Here is a 24,322-nt window from a genome sequence, read left to right on the forward strand (position 1 = left end):
TCTACGTGTGTCCCTTCCTTGTGAGCTTTCCTGTCTGTTGAGCTGACTCCGCGTGGAGCCAAGCGCAGCCTGGAGCTAAAGGCTCTGGGGGCAGAAGGTGGAGAAAGCACAGCTATCAGTCTCTTTCCCTCCTCCATGCTGACCGAGGGACAGGACAGAGCTCCTCAAAAAGGGAGGGGAGCTTGTGGGACACACGATCTGCCCTGTGGTTACAGCTCATGCAATCATCACCCCTGCATTGTGACCACGTAACTCCACCCCCAACAGCCCCGTGCAGGGAGTGGAACCAACCCCATCACCACACAGACAAGAAAGTTGAGGGTCAGAGTGGTCGGGCAAATTTCCTCAGGTCCTCGGCCCATTAGTTCCTGCCCGTGTCTCCTGAGCCCGCATCTCATCACGCTGTAGCGCAGCTCAGAGGCGGCTCCCTGGCGGCAGTGACCACGGTCCCGTCGGCTGCAGCTCACTGGGGGCTGCAGGCAGGCGCTGGGCCACGTGCTATGCAGAGGCAGCTTTTGAACTCCCACAACAGCGCACATAGATAGACCCTGGCAAGCCACTTGGGTGCCTGGACAGTTGACCGCTAGAGGACTCGTGCACAGAAGCTGGGGGTCTTCTAGTTGGAGAGACCTCCTCAGCTGTGCGTGCATCAGGCCATGCCAAGCTGCTCTCTCAGACTCTGGGAGGCGGTCTTTCCCTGGAGTAAGAGAAAGTGTTCGTTGCTCAGTCATGTCTGGACTCTGTAACCCCATGGGCTGTAGCCCGCCAGGCTCCTCTGTCCATGGAATTCTCTAGGCAAGAATACTGGAGTGGGTTGCCATTCCCTTCTCTAGGGGATCTTCCCAACCCAGGGATCCAACCTGGGTCTCCTGCGCTGCAGGCAGATTCTTTTACTGTCTGAGCTGCTGGGGAGGCCTAGAGTTAGAGGAGGTGGTAAATAATGCTGTTGATGATAATAATAATGAAAGTATTCATTGTAGGTTTACTCTGTGACACGCACTGTGTTAGGACTTGAACTGCCTTATTGCATTTAATCCTCCAGATAGCCCACTGCAATCAACACTATTGTCTCCATTGTATAGGTAAGAAAACAGCCTTAGAGCGATTCTGTAGTTGATCAAGGACCCACAGCCAGGGTTCAGTACAGACCCATCGATGCCATGGCTGAAACTTCTCTGCTGCACCTGGTGCTGGGGAGGCCTGGGCTTACCATGAGTGAGCAAACCAGGAAAAATGAAGTTAGGGAAAAGCTGGCCTCCTTAAAAACCTCTCATATTTTTCTTGGGGAATCCTTTTCCACAGATAGCCAGAATCCTCCTGGCAGGAGAGGCAAAGGCAGTCCTGGTGAGGAGGTAAAGGGAAGGGATACAGTTTCAGACCATGAAAAATAAACACTTGGAACAAGCTGACCCCTTGCTCAAGATAATGGGCCCTAGAGACTGGGAGAGGCAGAGACTCCACAAATGTCTCCAGGGAGATGGAGTCAGAGGCAGAGTTGGAATGCAGGTCCCTGAAGCCCAGACTAGGATGCTTCATCACGCTAGAGCCCACTGCCACCAAATATGCCCAAACAAACTGTGGTCTCCAAGAATAAGCTCCAGGCCCGCACTTGCAGCCTGTCTCCTCCCCTACGATGGGTCTGCGAGTTGTGCAGTCTGGGCAAGGCCCCGCCTGTGAAGGGGCCCAAACAGAGCCCAGCCTGGCCCCCGGGAGGGAGGCGGCTGCTGAGGACCGAGGACCACAGCCCTCAGCCCCCTCCCTCCCAGCCCAGAGGGTAACGGGCACGGCAGCAAAGGCAGCGTCTGCAGGGCGCTGGCGACTCCTGTCCGTGACGGCGGCGCTCCTGGCAGCAGCACCGGCAGTTCACGGAGGGCAGTGTGCGCTGCTGGGGACACTGCTGGGGATTGAGGGAGACCCCCTCAGTCAGGGGTCTCCCCAGGCAGCGGCTGCATGCTGCTTCTTGCCCTCTTTGGGTTCTCTTCCTCTGAGAAGAAATGGGATCTGGAGAGAGGGAGGGAAGGAAGAAAGAGAGGGTAAGGGAACGAGGGAGAGATGAAAGAGGACTGGTCATGCACAAACACTCAATCCTGCGGGTGGACTGTGGACTTCTCAGCCTCCTACAATTTGGCTCTACGTTAAAGACACGCCCTCCAACGCGGATGAAAGAGAACCGGGCTTCCTGGGTGCTAGAGATCCCAGGAAGGCTGCATGGAGGAGGTGAGACAGGAGCTAAAGGACAGTTGAAATGAACTAACACAAAGAATTTCCCAATAAAAGGAAACTAAGGGAATTTATCACCTGCAGACCTAAACTCGAGGAAATTGTTCAGACTGAAGGGAAATGATAGTACTGGAAACTCAAATCTTTCAAAAGGAATTAGGAACATCAGAAATGATAAAAATTCTGGGTAAATATCATTAAAGTCTTTTTTCTCTTCCTAATTTATTTAAAACACCCAAGACTGTTTGAAAAAAAAAACTGTAACGTTGTCTTGTATAGTCTAAAATGTATGTAGGTGTATACAGATTTTCAAATGGGAACTTTACTGTAAGGAATAGGGTTTTGTGGTAAATGGATCTATATAAGTGCAAGGGTTTTTTTCTGCATATTTTGAAAAGCGGTACAACCTTAATTCTAAATAGACTGTTAAGGAAAGTTAAGGAAGTTGTTATAATCTCTAGAGCAAATAATGCAAAATAATGCAAAGAATTGGGAATAAAATGCCGATAGATAAACTGAAATGGAGCCTTTAAAAATATTCAAATAATTCTATAAATACAGAAACTGCAAAACACCTGAAAAACTTAAGCAAACAGAAGAGGAAAGATAAAATAGTAGATCTAAATCCAGTCACATCAGTAACTATATCAGCGGTTAATGAACTGAACATTGCAACAAAACGGCAGAGATTTGTGGGGTTAATAAAAGAGGAGAACTCAACTCTACGCTGTCTATAGGAGACAGGCTTTAAGCAGAGAGGACCCGGGAGGGTGAAACGTCAGTGAATGAAAAGGGCAAACACAAGAAGCAGATGGTACTATCGGATAAAATAGACCAGAAGTCCAGGAATATTATCAGAGAAAAATGGGGCGTCTTTGAAATTAATTTTTATTGGGGTATATTTGCTTTACAATGTTGTTTTAATTTCTGCTGTACAACAAAGCCAATCAGCTATACGTGTGTACATATACACACACACACACACACACATATGTGTATCTATAGCCTCTGTTTTGTGTTTTCTTTCCGTCACCACAGAGCACTAAGTTTCCTGAGCTATACAGTAGGTTCTCATCAGCTATCTATTTTATACATGGTAGTGTATATATGTCAATGTCCAAAAATAAAGGAAACTAAGAGAAGTGAGAAATAAAGGGATTAGATCTGATAGACAGAGTGCCTGAAGAACTATGGACGGAGGTTCATGACACTGTGCAGGAGGCAGGGATCAAGACCATCCCCAAGAAAAAGAAATGCAAAATGGCTGTCTGAGGAGACCTTACAAATAGCTGTGAAAAGAAGAGAAGTGAAAGGCAAAGGAGAAAAGGAAAGATATACCCATTTGAATGCAGAGTCCCGAAGAATAGCAAGGAGAGACAAGAAAGGCTTCCTCAGTGATCAATGCAAAGAAGTAGAGGAAAACAACAGAATGGGAAAGACGAGATCTTTTCAAGAAAATTAGAGATACCAAGGGAATATTTCATGCAAAGATGGGCACAATAAAGGACAAAAATGGTATGGACCTAACAGAAGCAGAAGATATTACAAAGAGGTGGCAAGAATACACAAAAGAATTGTGTATTCAAAAAAGATACAAAAAAGTTATTCACGACCCATATAATCACGATGGTGTGACCACTCACCTAGAGCCAGGCATCCTGGAATGCGAAGTCAGGTGGGCCTTAGGAAGTATCACTAAGAACAAAGCTAGTGGATGTGATGGAATTCCAGTTGAGTTATTTCAAATCCTAAAACTTGATGCTGTGAAAGTGCTGCACTCAATATGCCAGCAAATTTGGAAAATTCAGCAGTGGCCACAGGACTGGAAAATGTCCGTTTTCATTCCAATCCCTAAAAAAGGCAATGCCAAAGAATGCTCAAATTACCACACAATTGCACTCATCTCACATATTAGCAAAGTAATGTTCAAAATTCTCCAAGTGAGGCTTCAACGGTTCGTGAACCATGAACTTCCAGATGTTCAAGCTGGATTTAGAAAAGGCAGAGGAATCAGACGTCAAGTTGCCAACATTCATTGGATCATTGAAAAAGCAAGAGAGTTCCAGAAAAACATCTACTTCTGCTTTATTGACTACGCCGAAGACTTTGACTGTGTGGATCTCAACAAACTGTAAAAAATTCTTCAAGAGATGGCCGTACCAGACCACCTGACCTGCCTCCTGAGAAATCTGTATGTAGGTCAGGAAGCAACAGTTAGAACTGGACATGGAACAACAGACTGGTTCCAAATTAGGAAAGGAGTCCGTCATGGCTGTATGTTGTCACCCTGCCTATTTAACTTATATACAGAGTACATCATGAGAAACGCTGGGCTAGATGAAGCACAAGCTGGAATAAAGATTGCTGGGAGAAATATCAATAACCTCAGATATGCAGATGACACCACCCTAATGGCAGAAAGTAAAAAAGAACTAAAGAGCCTCTTGATGAAAGTGAAAGAGGGGAGTGAAAAAGTTGGCTTAAAACTCAACATTCAGAAAACTACCATCATGGCCTCCAGTCCCATCACTTCATGGGAAATAGATGGGGAAACAATGGAAACAGTAAGAGACTTTACTTTTTTGGGCTCCAAAAGCACTGAAGATGGTGACTGCAGCCATGAAATTAAAAGATGCTTGCTCCTTGGAAGAAAGGCTATGACCAACCTAGACAGCATATTAAAAAGCAGAGACATTACTTTGCCAACAAAGGTCCGTCTAGCCAAAGTTGTGGTTTTTCCAGTAGTCATGTGTGGATGTGAGAGTTGGACTGTAAAGAAAGCTGAGCACCAAAGAATTGATGCTTTTGAATCATGGTGTTGGAGAGGACTCTTGAGAGTCTCTTGGACTGCAAGGAGATCCAACCAGTCCATCCTAAAGAAAATCAGTCCTGAATATTCATTGGAAAGATTGATGCTGGAGCTGAAACTCCAATACTTTGGCTACCTGATGCAAAGAACTGACTCATTTGAAAAGACCCAGATGCTGGGAAAGATAGAAGGCGGAAGGAGAAGGGGATGACAGAGGATGAGATGATTGGATGGCATCACTGACTCAATGGACATGAGTTTGAGTAAACTCCAGGAGTTGGTGATGGACAGGGAGGCCTGGCTTGCTGCAGTCCATGGGGTCACAAAGAGTCAGACATGAGTGATCGACTGAACTAAACTGAACTGAAGAGAATTTATAACCTGCAGACCTAAACTCAAGGAAATTGTTCACACTGAAGGGAGATGATAGTATTGGAAACCCAAATCTTTCAAAAGGAATGAGGAACATCAGAAATGATTAAATTCTGGATAAACATTATTAAAGTCTATTTTTGCTTCCTAATTTCTTTAAAATACATAAGTCTGTTTGAAAAAAAAAAAAGTTGCGTATGTATGTCAATCCCAGTTTCCCCATTCATCCCACCCACTTTTCCCCATTCCTCCCACCCGCTTTTCCCATCTTGGTGTCTACATGTTCTCCATGTCTCTGTATCAGCTTCGTAAATAGATAAAAAATGGGCACTTTCAAAGTGATGAAGTGGTCAGCTCATCAGGTAGACAAAAATTACAAATGGAAAAACTTTACGTGAAGCAAAACTGACAGAATGAAAGGGAAAACTAAGCAATTCCACTGTCTCGGTTGGAGGATTTAACACTCTCTGTCAACAACTGATAGTTGGCAGAGAGTGTTAAAACAGTCAGTAAAGACATAACAGGTCTGAACAACACTAGCAACCACCTTGACCAAATGGATATTTCTGGAGCACTGCATTCGATAATGTAGTGCACATATTGTTTTCCAGGGCAGATGATATGTTCACCATATGCTGGGTCATGAAACAAGTCTCACAGAATTTAAAAGGATTTTAAACCACTGTGCTAAGTGGAGGGTACCAGACACAAAGAGCATTAATAGATACTAACATAAATATCTATATACAATTCTAGAATAGTCAATCTATAGTGACATAAAGCAGATCAATACAGGCACACCAGAAATACTGTAAGTCTGGCTCCAGACCACCAGGACAAAGCAGATACAGCGATAGATTTTTGGCCACAAGAATTTTTTGGTTTCCCAGCACATATAAGAATTATGTTTACATTATACTGTAGTCTGTCAACTGTGCAAAAGTGTTACATCTACAAAAACAATGTTTATATCTCAATTTGAAAATATGTTATTGATTACAAATGCTAAGCTTTATATGAGCCTTCAGTGAGTCTTAATCTTTTTTGCTGGTGGAGGATTACCAAAACGCCATAAAGAGACAGGATGTAAGCAAATATTGCTGGAAAAATAATACCAATAGACTAGCTTGGTTCAGGGTTGCCACAAACCTTCATTTTGTAAACACATCTGCAAAGCACAATGAAATGAAGCGCAGTCAAACATGGGAGATCTGTAGTTGTCTAAGGCTGGGGTGAGGGCAGAGGTGAAGATTGGTTGGGAAGGGACCCCAGGGAACTTTCTGCGATAATGGAAACATTCTATACCTTGATTATTGTGGTGATGACATGGATGCATCTTTTTGTCAAAGTTCATGGATCTGTACACTTAAAATATGAACATTCTACTGCAGGTAAATTATACCCAAATGAAGTGGATTAAAATTAAGAGAGACTTTTGGAATGTATACCAGGAAGTGACAAATCTAGTTAGAATGCTAGTTGAGACTGGTTCCAGAACACTGAATTAATTAGTTGCCGATATTTAAAACTTGTGAGATTTCAGGCAAATATGAAGATTCAGGCTTCTCTGAAAAGGAAGAAGCTCTGGCAACACTAAGTTAAGATTCACCACCACCCCCGGCCCTGCGGCCACTCTATCCCTCCTCTGCCGTATTCCTGCCCCCCAGCAAACCATGGCTGGAGCAGGCTAGCAGTTGCTCCCTTTAGACGGAGCACTGGCTTTCCAGTGACCACCTTGCAAGCTTCACGTGTGTGAGTGCCCTCTCTAGCTCTGGCTGCCTTTGAGTTTGTGACCCACGGACTGTAGTGCTAGAACTAATTCTCACTTTTTATCTAATTTAGCGCCTAGAGCTTCTGTATGTATCCTCAGCATCTGACTCTCATCCCTACCAGCACAGATGTATGGTTTCAGTGTTATACTGGAGCACTTTGTGTATATTATCTTACGAAATCCTCAGCTACCAAGCAGGGCTTATAATCACCCCCAATATGTAACTGAGAAAGCTGAGACACAGAGAGTCATTAAATACATGTCCAGGTTTACACAGGCACTAAGTGACGAAGCCTTATGCAAACCCAGAGCCATCTGACGTCAGGGCTTATGCATTTCCCGGGAAGTCCCGCCGCGCAGCTCCGGGAAGCAGGCTTCCCATGGAATGCCACGGAGCTGTGTGGGCTCCAGGGGGCGCCACTCACACAGGACCCAATGTAAGCGCGCCCTCTTGTGTCTTGCAGAACAGAAGGGCAGGGTAGCCAATGCGAGAGGGGAACTCCCTTTAACTTCGGGAATTTATCTCTGTCGACGAAATTTTCCCTATTGCCTACTACGTGCCAGGTGCTGATCTAAGTGTGGGAGACATCAGTCTTTTCAGTTCAGTCACTCAGTCATGTCCCTGATCTTTGCGACACCATGGACTACGGCACGCCAGGCTTTCCTGTCCATCACCAACTCCCAGAGCTTGCTCAAACTCATGTCCATCGAGTTGGTATGTCACTCAACCATCTCATCCTCTGTCATCTCCTTCTCCCCCTGCCTTCAATCTTTCCCAGCATGAGGGTCTTTTCCAATGAGTCAGCTCTTCACATTAGGTGGCCAAAGTATTGGAGTTGCAGCTTCAGCATCAGTCCTTCCAATGAACACCCAGGACTGATCTCCTTTAGGATGGACTGGTTGGATCTCCTTGCAGTCCAAGGGACTCTCAAGAGTCTTCTCCAACACCACAGTTCAAAAGCATCTATTTTTTGGCACTCAGCTTTCTTTATGGTCCAGCTCTCATATCCATACATGACTACTGGAAAAACCATAGCTTTGATGAGGTGGACCTTTGTCAGCAAAGTAATGTCTCTGCTTTTTAATATGAATATGCAATGAACAAAGTCCCTATACTAATGAAACTTACCTCCTAATGGGAGAAACAGTCAGTTAAACATAAGCAGGTTATATAATTACATGAACATCTAATATCATGCCGGTTAATGACCATCACTGGGAAGCAAACTGAAGCAGAGTCAGGGCTCAGCAGTGATTGGGGACACTATTTAAAATGAGGAGGTGTGAGACGTCTCTCTGAAGACGTGGCATTTGAGCAGAGACTAGTGGGTGTGAGGGAGCCAGTCCCACAAAGAAGTGGAAGAAGGCCAGTCCAGCAGGGCAACGGGAAGAGCCAAGTGCAAAGGCAGTGGAGAGGGAATGAGCTCTCGGCACCTTTGATGTTAAGGACGAGACACTAGTAGGACCTCACAGGCCTGGGCGATAGTGTGGGTCTCATTCTATCTAAAGAGGAGAATGGTGGGGCAAGAATTTTTGTGGAGGGAGAGATGGAAGAGAGTAAGCTCAGGGCTCTCTGAAGGGTTATCACAGGGCTTAGCACCCACCCCAGGAGCAGCCCACTGTCCTCCTGAATGAGTCTGTCAATTAAAGTGTGCCCAGCAGTGCTTCTATTTGTGATTGTTTTTTCCAAAATACAGGTGTCGATAGCCTGGCTTCCAGCAGGATGGCAATGACACCTGCTCTGGTTTCAGTAAATCCTTCTTATGCAAAATTCCAGCTCCATCTCAGTCACCAAAGCCTCTGAACCTTTCCACCTGAGTCTCTGGGTGCAGCGTGTGACAGACAAAGAGTAAAACAGTGTTCCTGAGTGAAAAGGTGAACAAACTGCAGCCCTGCCAACCGCTTACCCCTAGGTGAACTGGGGTGAGTCACTTCTCTGCTCAGTACAATGGGGCTATGCATGCCTCATTTCCAGAGTGGCTCATGGTCATTGATCAAGATCAGTTGGGTTTTTTTATGTCTCAATTTTAAAAATCTATTTGTTTATTTATTTTTGGCTGTGCTGCCGCCACAGAAACTCATTCTGAGTAACAATAGCTGAAAAAGGACACAGGGGAAGGGTCTTGAGTGGCTCATGGATCAAACATAGGATGGGGGAGCCATGTGCCCAAGGAAGATAGATGCCAAGGAGGACCAAGTGCAGGGATGACAGTCCAGGTCAACCCCTGGGCCCATAGTGAGGACCATAGTACTCCACCAGAGTAGTTCCTAGCTGGCCTGCTCCTCAAGACTCAAAGCCCGACGGAATCATGCAAATGATCAAGCTAGGTCCTATATCCCCACTCTGCCTGAGGAGGGAGAGTGGCATCTGGGTTCTGCCATCCAAGACTAACACAAAATTCTTCCCTAATCAAAAGGGGCTCAGGACTTCTGGAGTGGTCCAGTGGATAAAAATCTGCCTGCCAATGCAGGGACACAAGTTCAATTCCTAGGAAGCTTCCACATGCTGCAGAGCAACCAAGGCCCTTTGCCACAACTATTGAGCCTGCGCTATAGAGTCCATGCTCGGCAACAAGTGAAGCTACAGCAATGAGAAACCCAAGCACCGCAACTAGAGAGGGGCACCCCCTCACCACAACTAGAGAAAGCCCACGCACAGCAATGAAGAGCCAGCACAACAAAAATAAAATTAATTAATTTTTTTTTTAAAAGGTGGGAGCTCAGAGGCTGACTGGAAGAAAGCAACGTAACATTTGAAGAGGCAAGTGGAGTAAGAACCCTGTGGGAGTTCACACATTCTGATGCTTTGGGGGCCAGCTAGTCACAAGTCTGTACTATACAGTCCCTGGAATTCTCCAGGTCAGAATACTGGAGTGGGCAGCCTTTCCCTTCTCCAGGGGATCTTCCCAACTCAGGGATTGGACCCAGGTCTCCCACATTGCAGGTGGATTCTTTACCATCTGAGCCACAAGGGAAGCCCAAGAATACTGGAGTGGGTAACCTGCCCTTTCTCCAGCAGATCTTCCCGACCCACGAGTCGAACCGGGGTGTCCTGCATTGCAAGCGGATTTTTTACTACCTGAGCTATCAGGGAAGCTCCAAGTATGTACTAAAGGCATCCAAATTCAGTATTAGAAATGACTCTTCTGGAAAAACTCTGTCAGATTGGGCTTCCCAGGTGACGCTAGTGGTAAAGAACCCATCTGCCAGTGCAGGAGATGTAAGAGATGCAGGTTCAATCCCTGAATCCGGAAGATCACCTGGAGGAGAGCATGGCTAGCCATTCCAGAAATCTTGCCTGAAGAATCCCCATGGAAAGAGGAGCCTGTGGGCTTCAGTCCATAGTGTTGCGCAGAGTTGGACATGACTGAAGTGACTTTGCACACAGGCACGCATGTCCGATTCAGCTGTGAGTTACCAATATGGAAGGAAACCTAAGACTTTATCCTTTGGGTGATGGGAAGCCACAGAAGGATTTAAGCTGGGGTGGAGGGTACATGGAACCAGAGAGGCATGAGAGAGCCAGCAAATCAGACAGCACGGTGGGGTTTGGATGGAGACGGACTTGAGACATTCTTAAGAGAAGAAGGCAGCAGGATTTGAAGCTATAGGGACATGGTAGGAGAGTAAGAATCAAGAACTCACCAAATTCCTGCCAGAGGGGACAAACATCCCCAAGCATCTCTGCCCAAGTGCTTCATTTTTGTTAGCAAGGGAAGGATATTGTAAAGGCCAAATTGCACAACCAAAGAGGAAATCCAAAGGCAGACAAAGAGAATAACAGAAAGGACTCTGTGGTTGACAGGGTGATTCATTATTATTCTTTAAGGTAAGAAGGAAAAAAATAATTGATCCTGGATGAAGAAACTGGGCTTGGCTGAGCCTGGGGCTTTGGGAGGAAAGTCTGCTCCAGAATTCCTTGGGGGCATGTGGCTGAGGGGTGAGAAGGAAGGAGGGGAGGAATGGGGCCCCCAATGCTTAAAGAGACATTTTGTTCCAGCCTGGGGCTGGGGAAATGGAGAGGACTGGGTTTTACTGCTTGGAAGGCAGGAAGAAGTTGGCAGGACTCAGCATTGTCCCTGCAGATGAGCCCTCTTGCCAACTTACTTGGTTTTAAATACCTCTTCAGGCTCGCCTGAAGGAAACCCAACCTGAGTCCCATGTTTTGCAGACGAGGAAATGCAGACCGCAAAAATTGGGGCAGCTGAGAAGGGTCACGCTGTTAGGAAGTGATGGAGCACAAGTTAAACGGGGCTCAAGGTTCCTGACTGGGGCCTGGAGCCGCTGGTCCTGGGGTAGCGATTTATGTCACGTAGAATCTCCCATTGATCTTGCCACTAGCACAGTGTTTGCTAATAATAGGAGGGAATTAATTTTCCCTGGTGATTCAGACAGTAAAGAATGTACTGCAATGCAGGAGACCCGGGTTCGATCCCTGAGTCGGGAAGATCCCTTGGAGAAGGGAATGGCAACCCACTCCAGTATTCTGGCCTGGAGAATCCCATGGACAGAGGAGTCGGGTAGGCTGCAGTCCATGGGGTCGCGAAGAGTTGGATACGACCGACCGTGCGACTAACACGCACACACACACATTAATTTTTTCATTTGTTTGGTATCAGTTGATCTATCAAGCTACCAGGATGGATTGAATATTTCCTATGGGGATTCTGAGCAGAGGAGAAGAAAATCAATGAAGCCTTAATGAGTCAGAGTCTTCCCTGAGAGTAGAAAGGGGTGGGGTGGAGGGGGGACTGGATATACCCGGAGGGGAGAAGAAAGTCATCCCGGAGGGCAGGACAAAGGATGCGTCTTAACAGCTCCTCCCATTGATCTTTAAAGCTCCCGTAAGAGTGGTGAGATTTGAAGTGGTTAAATTTGAAGCCAGATTTAACTATGGTCTGTAAGGATTCCTAGGTTCTGTATGGATGTAAGACAACCAAAGATGCGGAATTGGGAGACCAAAATAATTAAATTTCTGGCACAGTCCAGTGGTTTAAGTCAAAGGCCAGCAAGCTTCTATGTTCAGCTCTATAGGCCAAGAGGCAAAATCTAGGATACGATGAAGGTGCAACTTTTTATGAATGAAAAATGCAGTAAAAATAGAATAATAGAGTCCAAAGTTTTGAAATTCAGTTCTAGTAATGAGAAGATGGGAGTCTGCTGGGGGAATAATATTTCATTTAACTGGGGCTCAAAGTCGGTGTCAAGTATCCTCAGTCAGTTGCAAATGTTCATCTGTTAATGCTGATCTGTAGTGGATTTTATGTGCTGCATATTTTTTATTATATATTTCACAAATATTTCTTCCCAATTTGTTCCTTACGTATATTTTTGTTGCTGTTTGTTGTTTTACTTTTTGGCCCCGCAGCCTGTGGGATCCAGTTCCCCAACCAGGGATCGAACATACACCCCTGCATTGGGAGTATGGAGTCTTAACCACTGTACCACCAGCGAAGTCCCCATGCGCTTCATACTTGACTGTGTCTTTTGCGCAGACGCAGACACTTACGCTATCCCTTTGATTGGCGGTGTACCAAACAGCAGTGCTAAGCTCTGAGAGACCAGCAACTGCTCAGCTCTGTGAAGCACAAAAGCCGCCGGAGATGGGAGGTAAACCAATGAACAGGCCTTATTCCAATAAAACTTTATTTATGGACGCTCAAAATTTAATCTCAGATAATTTTCACATGCCACAATCTTCTTCTTTTGATTCTTTTTTAACTGTTTAGGAATACACGTCTTTCCTAGCTCTGGGTTGGGGAGGTGGCGGGGGTGGGGATACAAAACAAGTGGTGGGTGATACCGGTTCACGAGTCATGCTTAGCCTCACAAATTCAGCTGCTCGTGAGCAGAATGGCCAAAGGACATCTCTGATGTTATCCCTAACAACAGACTGGCTGGGGGGAAGTATCTGATAGGACAGATGGAACTAGAAGTAAGGTGCTACCGAAGCTCCTGGAGCCTTGGGAAGATATCTGCCTCAGATCTGAAACAAAGGTTCTCCAGATCATCCCAGACTTGGTGGGTTTGGTGAGACCTGCCAGTGTTTGCTTGGCCCAAGACTGATTCTGGAAACTTGATCCTCAATTCCGTGTGTCTGTGTGGTCACTCCAGGCCCCCAAAGTCTTAATACTTAGCACAGGGGTTTCCAGGATGGGGCCAGGTTGCCTAAAAAGGGTAACCTCCCAGACAGCTGAGACCTAGGCAAGTGGGCAGGTTGGGACATGGACAGCACGTGCAGTGGCTGGGCTTGGGAATAGCCCTGATCGCTAGCTTCTCGGGGGAGCGTGGCACCTGTTTATGGGTAAACTCAGGGCCTAACTCAGCTGGAGGCAAGGTAATGTGGCAAAGCAGAGCTGCAGAACACCCAGGCCTGGCCGCCCGAGGTTTAACCCTTTCTAGGAAAGCAGAGGGAAAATATATTAGGTTGGTGCAAAAGTAATTTGGTTTTATATTATTGAAATTTGTTGTTTGATACTGGAGTAGAAGTACTGTTAGTCACTCAGTCAACCAGGCTCCTCTGTCCATGGGATTCTCCAGGCAAGAATACTGGAGTGGGTTGCCATTCTCTTCACTAGGGGATCTTCTGAACCCAGGGATAGAACCCAGGGATCAATCCCAGATCTCCCACATAGCAGGCAGATTCTTAACCATCTAAACCACCAAGGAAGCTTGATATTGAAATACATTCTTAAATAAATGTGGTTTTGTTATGCATCATTTTAATGTATATTTCTCACTTTATTTTTTGCTAATGACTTATTGAACGTGTCAGTCACTCAGTTGTGTTAAACTTTTTGCAATCCCATGGACTGCAGCCCACCAGGCTCCTCTGTCCGTGGGATTTTCCAGGGAAGAATACTGGAGTGGGTAGTCATTCCCTTCTCCAGGGTATCTTCCTGACCCAGGGATTGAATCCAGGTCTCCTGCATTGCAGGAAGATTCTTTACAATCTGAGCCATTACTTGCTGTTTATTTTATATTTGTTTTAGACTAGGGAAATGATGTTAAACAAAAAGCAAATCTGAGCAATTTTCTTATTCAAGTTCAAAATGGGTTGTAAAACAGTGGGGACAACTCACAACATCAACAATGCCTTGGCCCAGGAACTGGTACTGCGCAGTGATGGTTTAAGCAGTTTTGCAAAGGAGATGTGACCCTTGAAGATGAGGAGTGCGGTGACCAGCCATTGGAAGTTGACAACAACCAACTGAGAACAATTAAAGTTGCTGAAGAACTCAATGTCAACTGTTCTATGGTTGTTTGGCATTTGAAACAAATTGGAAAGGTGACAAAGCTCAAGAAGTGGGTGCCTCATGAGCTGACTGCAAATCAAAAAAATCATCTTTTTGAAGTGTCATCTTCTCTTATTCTATGCAACAATGAACCATTTCTCAATCGGATTATAACATGGAATGAAAAGTGAGTTTCATACAACAACTGGCAATGACCAGCTCAGTAGTTGGACACAAGAAGAAACTCCAAAGCTCTTCCCAAAGCCAAACTTGCAACAAAAAATCACTGTTTGGTGGTCTGCTGCTGATCTGGTCCACTACAGCTTTCTGAATCCTGGCAAAACCATTATATGTGAGAAGTATGCTCAGCAAATCAGTGAAATGCACCAAAAGCTACAACACCTGCATTGGTCAACAGAAAGGGCCCAATTCTTCTCCACGACAATGCCTGACAGCATGTTACACCACCAACGCTTCAAAAGTTGAATGAATTGGGCTGTGAAGTTTTACATCAACTGCCATTACTCACCTGACATCTCACCAACCAACTACCACTTCTTCAAGCATCTTGACAACATTTTGCAGGGAAAACACTTCCATAACCAGCAGGAGGCAGAAAGTGCTTTCCAAGAGTTTGTTGAATCCAGAGGCATGGGTTTTTACACTATAGGAATAAACAAACGTATTTCTCATTGGCAAAAATGTGTTGATTGTAATGGTTCCTATTTTGATTAATAAAGATGTGTTTGAGCCTAGTTATAATGATTTAAAATTCATGGTCCAAAATTGCAGTTACATTTGCAGCAACCTAATGTAAGCACGCCCCCAATTAAAGGACCAGCCCTAACCAAACCCCATATTTCCAGCTGATTCCTACAGAAGATGGCAGAGCCCTGCTCCAAACCAAGAGAATTCAGCTCTGATATGGTCCTTTCGATGTCAAGTTGGTTTTGCAGATTTTAATCAAATGGCTGAGAAAAGCACTGAGTCACTTACTCCTGCAGTCATTTACACTGCACCTACTGTATGCTGGGCGCTGCTGGGGCTGGACTGTGTGAACAAGATCCGCATCCTCCAGCTATATTCCAGCTCAAGGTTCTTCACTGAGCCCTCCAGGCCAGGGCAGAGAGTCCAAGATTGTCCCCATTTTACAAAAGAAACAGCTGACACACATACGCGATACAAGAGTCGAAAAGTGTGAGAGCCGCTCAGTCCTGTCTGACTCTTTGTGATCCCATGGACTACACAGTCCATGGAATTCTCCAGGCCAGAATACTGGGGTGGGTAGCCTTTCCCTTCTCCAGAGGATCTTCCCAACCCAGGGATCGAACCCAGGTCTCCCAGATTGCAGGCGGATTCTTTACCAGCCGAACCACCAGGGAAGCCAGAAGACAAGCCTCACAAGTGTGAGTGTCATCCTTGTGCGGTGCCACGCTCACCTTCTCTGTATCATTCCGGGTTTAGTATATGTGCTGCCGAAGAGAGGACACAAGGGGAGAAGGTGGGCGATAACTCAGATCTCCTTTGTCAGAGCATAAAGCTTCCACTTGGCTAAAACACAAGACAGCTTTTCCAAACCCTCCACTATTCACTTTGTCTGACATGCTTAGTGATGGCAACCCTGCCGCAGACTCAGCGTGGAGTGCCTGGCATGGAAAGACGGGGCACTCACTCCCTGTCCTTAGAGAGTCTCTGGCCTAGGGGACCACAGGGGCTGAGGGCTCCCCAGCCCGTCCGGGCACAGCACTGGGGTCAGAGGCTCAGACCCAGGACAGTCTGCAGACAGGCCTTCCGTTCATTATGCCAAACCGCTGTCCTCTGTGATTCTTGGTCTCCTCATCTGTTAAACGGGCATATCAATAGTACCCGCTTCAGTGGGCTGGTGTGAGGGCTGAGTAAGGTGACACGCTGCCCGGCACAGTCAGCACTCAATAAATGGTGCTTACTTAAAGGTCCAGGAAAGAAAACGGCAAAGGACAAGGTAGAAGTGTCTAGAATTCAGTACAACAACTGATTTTGTGTGTCTGTCTCAACGTTTTGTTTTTAAATATTTCTGTACAGTGTCTGTACTGGGCACAAAACAACACTTTGAAACAGGTATTGTTATTTTCTTCCCATTTTGCAGATGAGCAAACTGAGGGCCAGTGATGGAAAGTTCTTCAAGATCACACAGCAAGAAAGGATGAAGACCGTGTCCCCAGGTGATCCTCCCCACACTGGACTGCCCCCTCATCACTGGAGGAAGTAGTTTGGCTGTCATTTTGCTGTGGACAGAACAAGAAGACCAAGGTTTCAGTGGCGGTATGCAGGGCTCAAAGGAGATGAGGAGGTGCTGGCAGGAAGGACTGTTATACTCGGAATGAGTGACTCCAACAAAAGCAGAACTCCAGGAAGATTCTCAGGAGGCAGGATGGGACTGCAAGATGACATCCCAACATCAGGCCTGTCTTCTCTGAAAGATTCTCTTATGGCCCCACAGAGAAGAGGCAGGAGGGGGAATGAAAAAGATGACCAGCTGTGGGATGCTTCACTTCTCCCAAGTTCCCAAAATGTTTTCCACTTTCAGGATGATCTCCTCCAGTCACTGACAATGAATCTACTGTTGTTTCCCACACCTCCACCCCCCTCCCCTCAGCCAAAGGAAGAAATCTTGATGGATTTCTGGACCCTTTGGTACTGAATGACTGTGATAGAATGATCTGGTGTCTGCTGTCACAGAGGAATCCCCCAACCAAGAGTTTTGGTTGATCTAAGTCAAAGTTGGCTGATGACTTATGTGCCTGCCACCCTTCCTTCCTCGACCATGCAGACATCATAAATTGATCATGGTGCTCCTTTCTCTAAGATCTGAGACCGCCAGTGTATTCATATCCTAGTGCTGCCTCAACAAAGTGCCACATACTGGGTGGCTTAAGACAGCAGGGATTTATTTTCTCACAGTTCCAGGGGCTGGAAACCAAACGTAAGGTATCAGCAGGCCCTCACTCCCTCTGAGGGTTCTCAGCTCAGTTCAGTTCAGTCGCTCAGTCGTGTCCAACTCTTTGTGATCCCATGGACTGCAGCACTCCAGGCCTCCCTGCCCATCGCCAACTACCAGAGCTTGCTCAAACTCATATCCATCGAGTCGGTGATGCCATCCAATCATCTCATCCTCTGTCATCCCCTTCTCCCGCCTTCAATTTCCCCAGCATCAGGGTCTTTTCCAGTGAGTCAGTTCTTCACATCAGGTGGCCAAAGTATTGGAGTTTCAGCTTCAGCATCAGTCCTTCCAATGAATATTCAGGACTGATCTCCTTTAGGATGGACTGGTTGGATCTCCTTGCAGTCCAAGGGACTCTCAAGAGTCTTCTCCAACACCAGAGTTCAAAAGCATCAGTTCTTCAGCACTCAGCTTTCTTTATAGGGTTCTAGGAGAGAAGTTTTCTCTGCCACTTCCAGTTTCCAGTATGTCGAGGCTCTCCTTGGCTTGTTTGTATCACTCTTATCTCTGTCTTCATATGGCTTTCTCCCTTCTATGTGTTGTTTTCCGCTCTTCTACTTCCTATAAGGACACTTATCAATGAGCTTAGGACCCACTGGAAAATCTAGGATAAACTCATTACAAAACCCTTAACTTAATTACATCAGCAAATGTAGTTTTCCAGATTTTCTAATCCTTATTTTCTAATAAAATCCCACTCATAGGCTCCAGGGGTTCAGAGGTGAACCTTCTGGGGGGGTGGTCACCATTCAACCCACTACAGCCACAGACCCTTTCCCAGTATAGTGTTCAAATGCACTGACCCACCCTAGGCAATGTTGGCCCATGCAATGAAATCTTTTTATGATCTCTAGTCTAAATCAAACCTAGTGATTTGATCTAACTATAAATGTTTGTGGGGTGCCATTTATGTAAGAGCCTCAATACTCTGAGCTGTGCAAGGGGCGGTGGTGAAAACTACGAGAGATATATATCAAAAAAACATGTGGCTGGCACAGGATGGACTGTTTAGTAAATGTTCATTGGCCCTCCCAGGCACCTTGCTGTGTCCCATAAGATACGGTCTCTACCCTGCGGGAAAGGCCCTGGTAAGAGCTAAACCTCAGGAGACCCTGAAGGGAGGCACCCCCCCCAAAATGTTTCCTCCCACTGTAATCACGCAGTTTACACATCTCCCCCAAACCTTGCTTTTATTTAACAAATATGTTTGAGCTGTTACTCTGGCTCAGTCCTGTGCCGGCTTCGCAGATAAGATGGCTGATAAACCCTATGGGATGGAGCCTACTGAAGGAGACAGGCTGGAACAGGCTTTCGGTGGAAATAAAGCTGTGAGTAGAGATTGCATTCAGGGCTGTGCAGGGGGAGGTGTACTGAAGAAGTTTCGAGGCTCTACTTCAGATGGGAGGTCAGGGAAGTCCCTTTAAGGAAGAAAGATAAAGACGACAAGGTTTAGCCACTTTCCTTTAGCTAAGGAAAGATAGACAGGGAAGCCAGTGGGGCTGAGTCTGCACCTACGCTGGTCACCTCTGTACCCGCAGGAGCCCACTGAGGAGACACAGAATCACCTGTAATGGAAAGGTGATTGTCTAACCCACTTTACAGATGGGAAGAGCAAGGCAGAACACCCAAGCCTGCACTCAGAGCCCGGGTTTCTGTGGATGACGACAGCCTGGCACGTGCTGACTGCCAGCTTGCAGAGGTGGCCCCTGCTGGCCTACCTGCGTCCCCTGGGACCCCCCTTCCCCGGCCCTCCGCATTGGCTCAGGCTCCCTGAAGGAGATACGTGCCAAACCAGGGTGAGGGGAAGAGCGGGAGGAGGACAAGGAGGCTTCATTTCAACCTGGCACAAAGTGAATACTTTATGGCAAGAACCAGATGAGCAGGTGGCCTGGGATGCTGAAAAACTGCAAGAAACATGCCAATTCCCAGCAAGAGCACCAGAGGATGACTCTACTGGGAAACGTCTCCGCTGCTGTACACAGGCCTGACCAGACAGACCCTCCCCGGGCATCTTTTCCCCGGCGGCGGCCCTCACTCTGCCCTCTGCCTTGCTGACTCTTGCACACCGTTCAGACTCAGCTCCCCCGGTGGGTTAGGCACCCTCTCAACGCTCTCTTAATACCCTGTGGTCTCCTCTCCTACACTGCCTGCAAGCTGCACTCTCTTGTTATTCTCTTGGTAAACTCCCACTGGCCAGACGATGACCTTGTTAAGATCACAGATCATAGACCTCTGTTGTGTGAACCCAGCACCTGAATCTGGCTTGTGTAAGCACCCAACAAAATCATGACAAACAGGTATATGAAAAAAAAAGAGTCAACAATCTATCAACCAAAATTAATGTGTAAGCAGGCTGCGTGTAAGTATCAGAGCCACAGTTTGGGCCCAGGCATGCCTCATCTTGAACCCCAAACTCTATAGGTACCTCAGTCCTTTAGGGGCATGTGGGCTGCCAGAGTGCCCAGTGAGTCTGGGGCAGGAGAGGAGGGTATAAGGGGACGGGTTGGGTGCTGGGAGGAAAGCCACTTACTCTCCCACTATTGAGCACCTCCTGTGCATGTCGCACTGTGTTAATGCAGTGAACCCTGATGTAAGACCAGACCTCTGCCCTCAAGGAGGTCGCAGTCATGCTGGGCAGACGCCCTGACAGGTGCTGGGAGGTGTGCGGCAGGGGGCGGGGCGGGGGCTGATGCAGGAGAAGACAAACCCAGATCAAGTTCCACTTTGGGTGAAAATTGGACCCCAGCTCAGGGGTCCATTCAGACCCCTACCCCAGATCCCACAGAGGCCTCTGGGAGCCCATTGTGGACAGGGGCTGTCTCCCTGCTGGAGACTGCACCACCAACCCCTGCCTGAGTCTCCAGCCTCCAAGCTGGCACAGCAGATAGCAGGCCTGCCAGAGGGGGCAAGTCCTTAATAAAGCTTTCTCTATGTATTGATATGCATCTTAAGACAAACGTGTATTATATATGTACATACATCTCATATATAGAGAGATAGAGATATACATCTAATTAGCTTTATCTCTCTGGAGAACGCTGATGGATTTTGGTATCTATCTACAGTGCTCCAGAGATCTTTCTAGAACACAAGTTGGGTGGTGTCCCACTTCTGCTTAAACCTATCCCCTGCTCTGGATTAAAATACAGATCCTCCCAGGTAACTTCTAAGGGTGTGTGTGTATGTGCGTGTGTGCAGTTAGTGGCTCAGTCCTGTCTGACTCTTCGCTGCTCCATAGACTCTGTTCTGCAACTAGCTGAGCAGTAGGGAGACACTGTGAGGACAAGAGCCCAGGGAAAGGCTCTCAGAAGTCGACCTCTCTCTCTGCATCCCTGCCATTCCTCTAAGGACCACTGAGCAGGTCTTCTAGGACATTCTAGGCCACAACTGCAATGAGGGTCTGGGCCTGGACCCTCTGGATTCAGTCTGAGGACACGAGTGTCCAGAGATCAGGAAAAGGCAGAGGGACGCCTGTTTTTGCAAATCCCTCCCTGTGGACAGAGTTGGAACCAGGTTTGGCAGAGCTCCTTGGCTTGGCTTTCCTGGATCTGGCAGGTGGAAGGCCCCTGAGCAATTGTGGCTCTTTCTGGGTGTCTTGGCCAAGCCGGAACCCCAGCCATAGCTCTAGCACCGGACGGGCACCCACTGGTGGTGACTGTGAAAAAGTAAAACACAATGATATCACACAAGGCTTAGGCTGTGCATGCGTGCCGCCACCTCAGTGTCCAACTCTTTGCGACCCTGTGGGCGCCTCTGTCCATGGGACTTGCCAGGCAAGAATACTGGAGTGGGTTGCCATGTCCTTCTCCACAGGATCTTCCCTACCCGGGGATCCAACTGCGGCTAATGTCTTTCACAATGGAAACCCCCAACTCGCTGAAGCCCAGCCTCCCGCTGTGGTTTAGGGATCGCTGGCTTCCCCCAGAATGTGGACGGGGCCTCAGATCTCATCCGCAGGCTGGTGTGGGGGTAGCAGACTGCTAGAGCCCACAAAGTTGGCTATAAAAGCCCCTTCAGCATGAGACATGCCTCCCAAGAAAAGCCTTTGGAATCCCCTGCCCATGAGGACTCCTGCTGGGATGGTGGCAAGAGGCGCGTGTGAGATGGGAGTCCATTCAAAGTCAGCTGCTCCCGAGCACCTGCTGTGTCCAGGCTCCATGGACCTCAAAATCACACCCAGCACTTTCCTCAAGTAGACTTGTGAGAGAGACCTCATTGCTTCAGGGACCCTGAACACAGAACAAGGAGGCTTGCAGGAAACCATCCCCAGAGGTTTTCAGAGATCCCACTGCCTCTGGGGACTCATCATGTACCACATCTATGATGTCTCCATTTCACTTTATACACTGCCCAGACGATCTCCCTAACGTTGTTTTCTGGATTAAGTCAAATTCCTTCTGTGCCATCTACCCAAGTGGCTCAGATGGTAAGGAGTCCGCCTGCAATGGGGGAGACCCAGGTTCAATCCCTGGGTCAGGAAGATCCCCTGGAGAAGGAAATGGCAACTCACTCCATTATTCTTGCCTGGAGAATCCCATGGACAGAGGAGCCTGGTGGGCTACAGTCCATGGGGTCACAAAGAGTTGGACACAACCGAGTGGCTAACACTTTTCTTTTCAGTGTCTACTGAGGCTGGCCTCGTGATGCCTCTCCTGTCCCCTCACTTACACCTCCTTCCAGCTCCTCACTTTCCCCTGGGCTTCAGCCAAGCAGGGCTCTGCGGAGACACTTGAACAAGCACTCTTGCTTCACAGCACGCAGCCTCTGGGCTCATGGTGTCCTGTCTGGGATGCCCTTCCCTGCTTTGCCCACCTGGCAGTTGAGAAGTCTTCCCTGACCTCTCAGCTACAACACCAATGCCCCAGATGGCATGTCTCTGTCTATAAAAGCAACTCCCAGTTTCCCACACATTGGGCTGATTGGTGAGGACTGATCAGGATCCTGTGGGGCCTTCCTGGGATAGACACCTCCCCTGCATCCTCCGCTCAAGCTCCTCTCTTAAGTACATAGATGATAGTATCTGATGAGTACTTCCTGAGTTGTTTTATAGGTACTAAAACCACCACCAAATGGAAGCTGCTCACTACCTGATCATGAGCCCCCAGACCTACTGTCGGCTAAGGACTGACAAGGTCAACCATTCGATCACTTCAACACAAACTAATCCGAGAACTGTGCACAAGCTGATCACACACCCTGCAACCCACCTCCGTTACCTGGCCTTAAAAATACTTTGCTGAGACCCTTCTAGAAGTTCAGGGTATTTTGAGCACAACCCACTATTCTTCTTTTCTTGGCCCTGAAATAAGCCTTTCTCTGCTCCAAACTCTGATGTTTCACTTTGTGTGGCCGCACAGTGCGTCAGGCACACAAACTTGAATTTGGTAACAGCTTGGCATGCCTTGGCCAGTGACCACACACCCCCATCATCCAGATCTTACCAGTTACCTTAGTCTTCTTTTTTAAAGAAATTTTTATTTTTTGGCCATGCCACATGACTTGCAGGATCTTAGTTCCCCTGCAGTGGAAGGACAGAGTCTTAACCACTGGACCACCAGGAAATCCCACCTTGGTCTTCTTAAATGCCAGCTCTTTGCCATCTCAGGGACTTCACACTTTCTGTTTTCTCTGCCTGTAATGTTTTTTCCCCAGAAACCACAAACTTTAATATTTTGGGTTTCGGCTGCCTACAAAAGATCCTCCTCCACCACCCTGTTGAAAATGGAATCTATTCCTCTTTCTTCTGTATCTTTGCACCCTGCTTGGTTTTCTCATAATACAAACACAATTGCAATAATTTCGTGGACTTCTTTATTCGTTTATCATGTTGTCATCTTCCTATCTGCTGGAATTTTGACTTCATGCAGAAAGGAGGACTAGCTGATGATGCTCACCATTGTAGACTCTGTCTTCGAAGAATCGTGATTAATAAATATTCATTGAAGGACTAGTGGTTATATGAGTGTACATGTATGAGGGAATTCACTCAATGTGCATTTTACCATTTGTAAATTCACATTAATAAAAAATGTATACAAAATGTACTTATAAATGCATTAAAATTAATAAGACATAGTGCATGCACTATGTACCTTATTATTTGCATTTGCATCACCCATGTTTAACACAGAGCCTGGCTTAATACTTAATACTTCCTCCATCTCTATGACATAAAGTGGCCAAACTCAGATCCCATTACATTGATGTGATCTTCCTTTATACTTCCTGTCGGAAAGTCATCACAAAACCAATGTTATATCTTAAAATAGATGATTTAGAACATTGAACATAGAAAACAGTTTATAGAAATCACTCACTAAATGTTGAACTGATGACTTGAAATTCAATAGGATAAACTATTAAGAGGATAGGAAAAAGGTTTATAGGGTATTTGTCTTATTCACCTGTTTAAGAGAAGCAGGTCTCTTAAAGAGCAGCAAAGAGTATATGATTAAGCCTTGGGACTGAATCACCTGCAGATGAATCTGGGCTCTACTGCTTGCCAGCTATGTGGCCTTAAGCAGAGCACCTAACCACTCTGAACCTTAGTTTTGAGAAGTGAAATATTTCCTGCCATATCATTAAACAAAGGATGTCACAGTCATCAACAGTTGCAACCAGCACTGTTGGTGAGCTGGTGAGCCCTGAGGGGACCCAGGAAGGAAAGAAGACCTGCTGTCTAGCAGTCATCAGTTGTGGCCACTCCCTTCGATGAGCCCTGAGGATACTCGGGATGTCAAGACACAAGATAACGGCCCCAGAGAGCTTAGGTGCACATCAAAGAAATTATTTCAGTGAGCCCAGACTGTTGTATCTTCTCATACACAGAGAAGTGCTAAATTCCTTAACTTTAAATACCTGGTTTTCCTTTAATTAGCAATACTCCTTTGATGTTCAGACTACCTGCCCTTTGTTGCAAAGCTTCTATATAACCT

At 46.8% G+C, this 24,322-nt stretch overlaps 1 non-coding gene across 1 annotated transcript; it reads right to left on the reverse strand.

The window, feature by feature from the left end:
• Positions 1-15,789: 15,789 nt before the first annotated feature.
• On the reverse strand, positions 15,790-15,895 carry LOC122454650. Its single transcript, XR_006273468.1, has one exon. It is a non-coding gene; the product is annotated as a U6 spliceosomal RNA (small nuclear RNA).
• Positions 15,896-24,322: the final 8,427 nt, after the last annotated feature.

Source organism: Cervus canadensis, chromosome 16 (assembly GCF_019320065.1).
Source record: "Cervus canadensis isolate Bull #8, Minnesota chromosome 16, ASM1932006v1, whole genome shotgun sequence".
In the NCBI taxonomy this organism is placed as follows: Eukaryota; Metazoa; Chordata; class Mammalia; order Artiodactyla; family Cervidae; genus Cervus; species Cervus canadensis.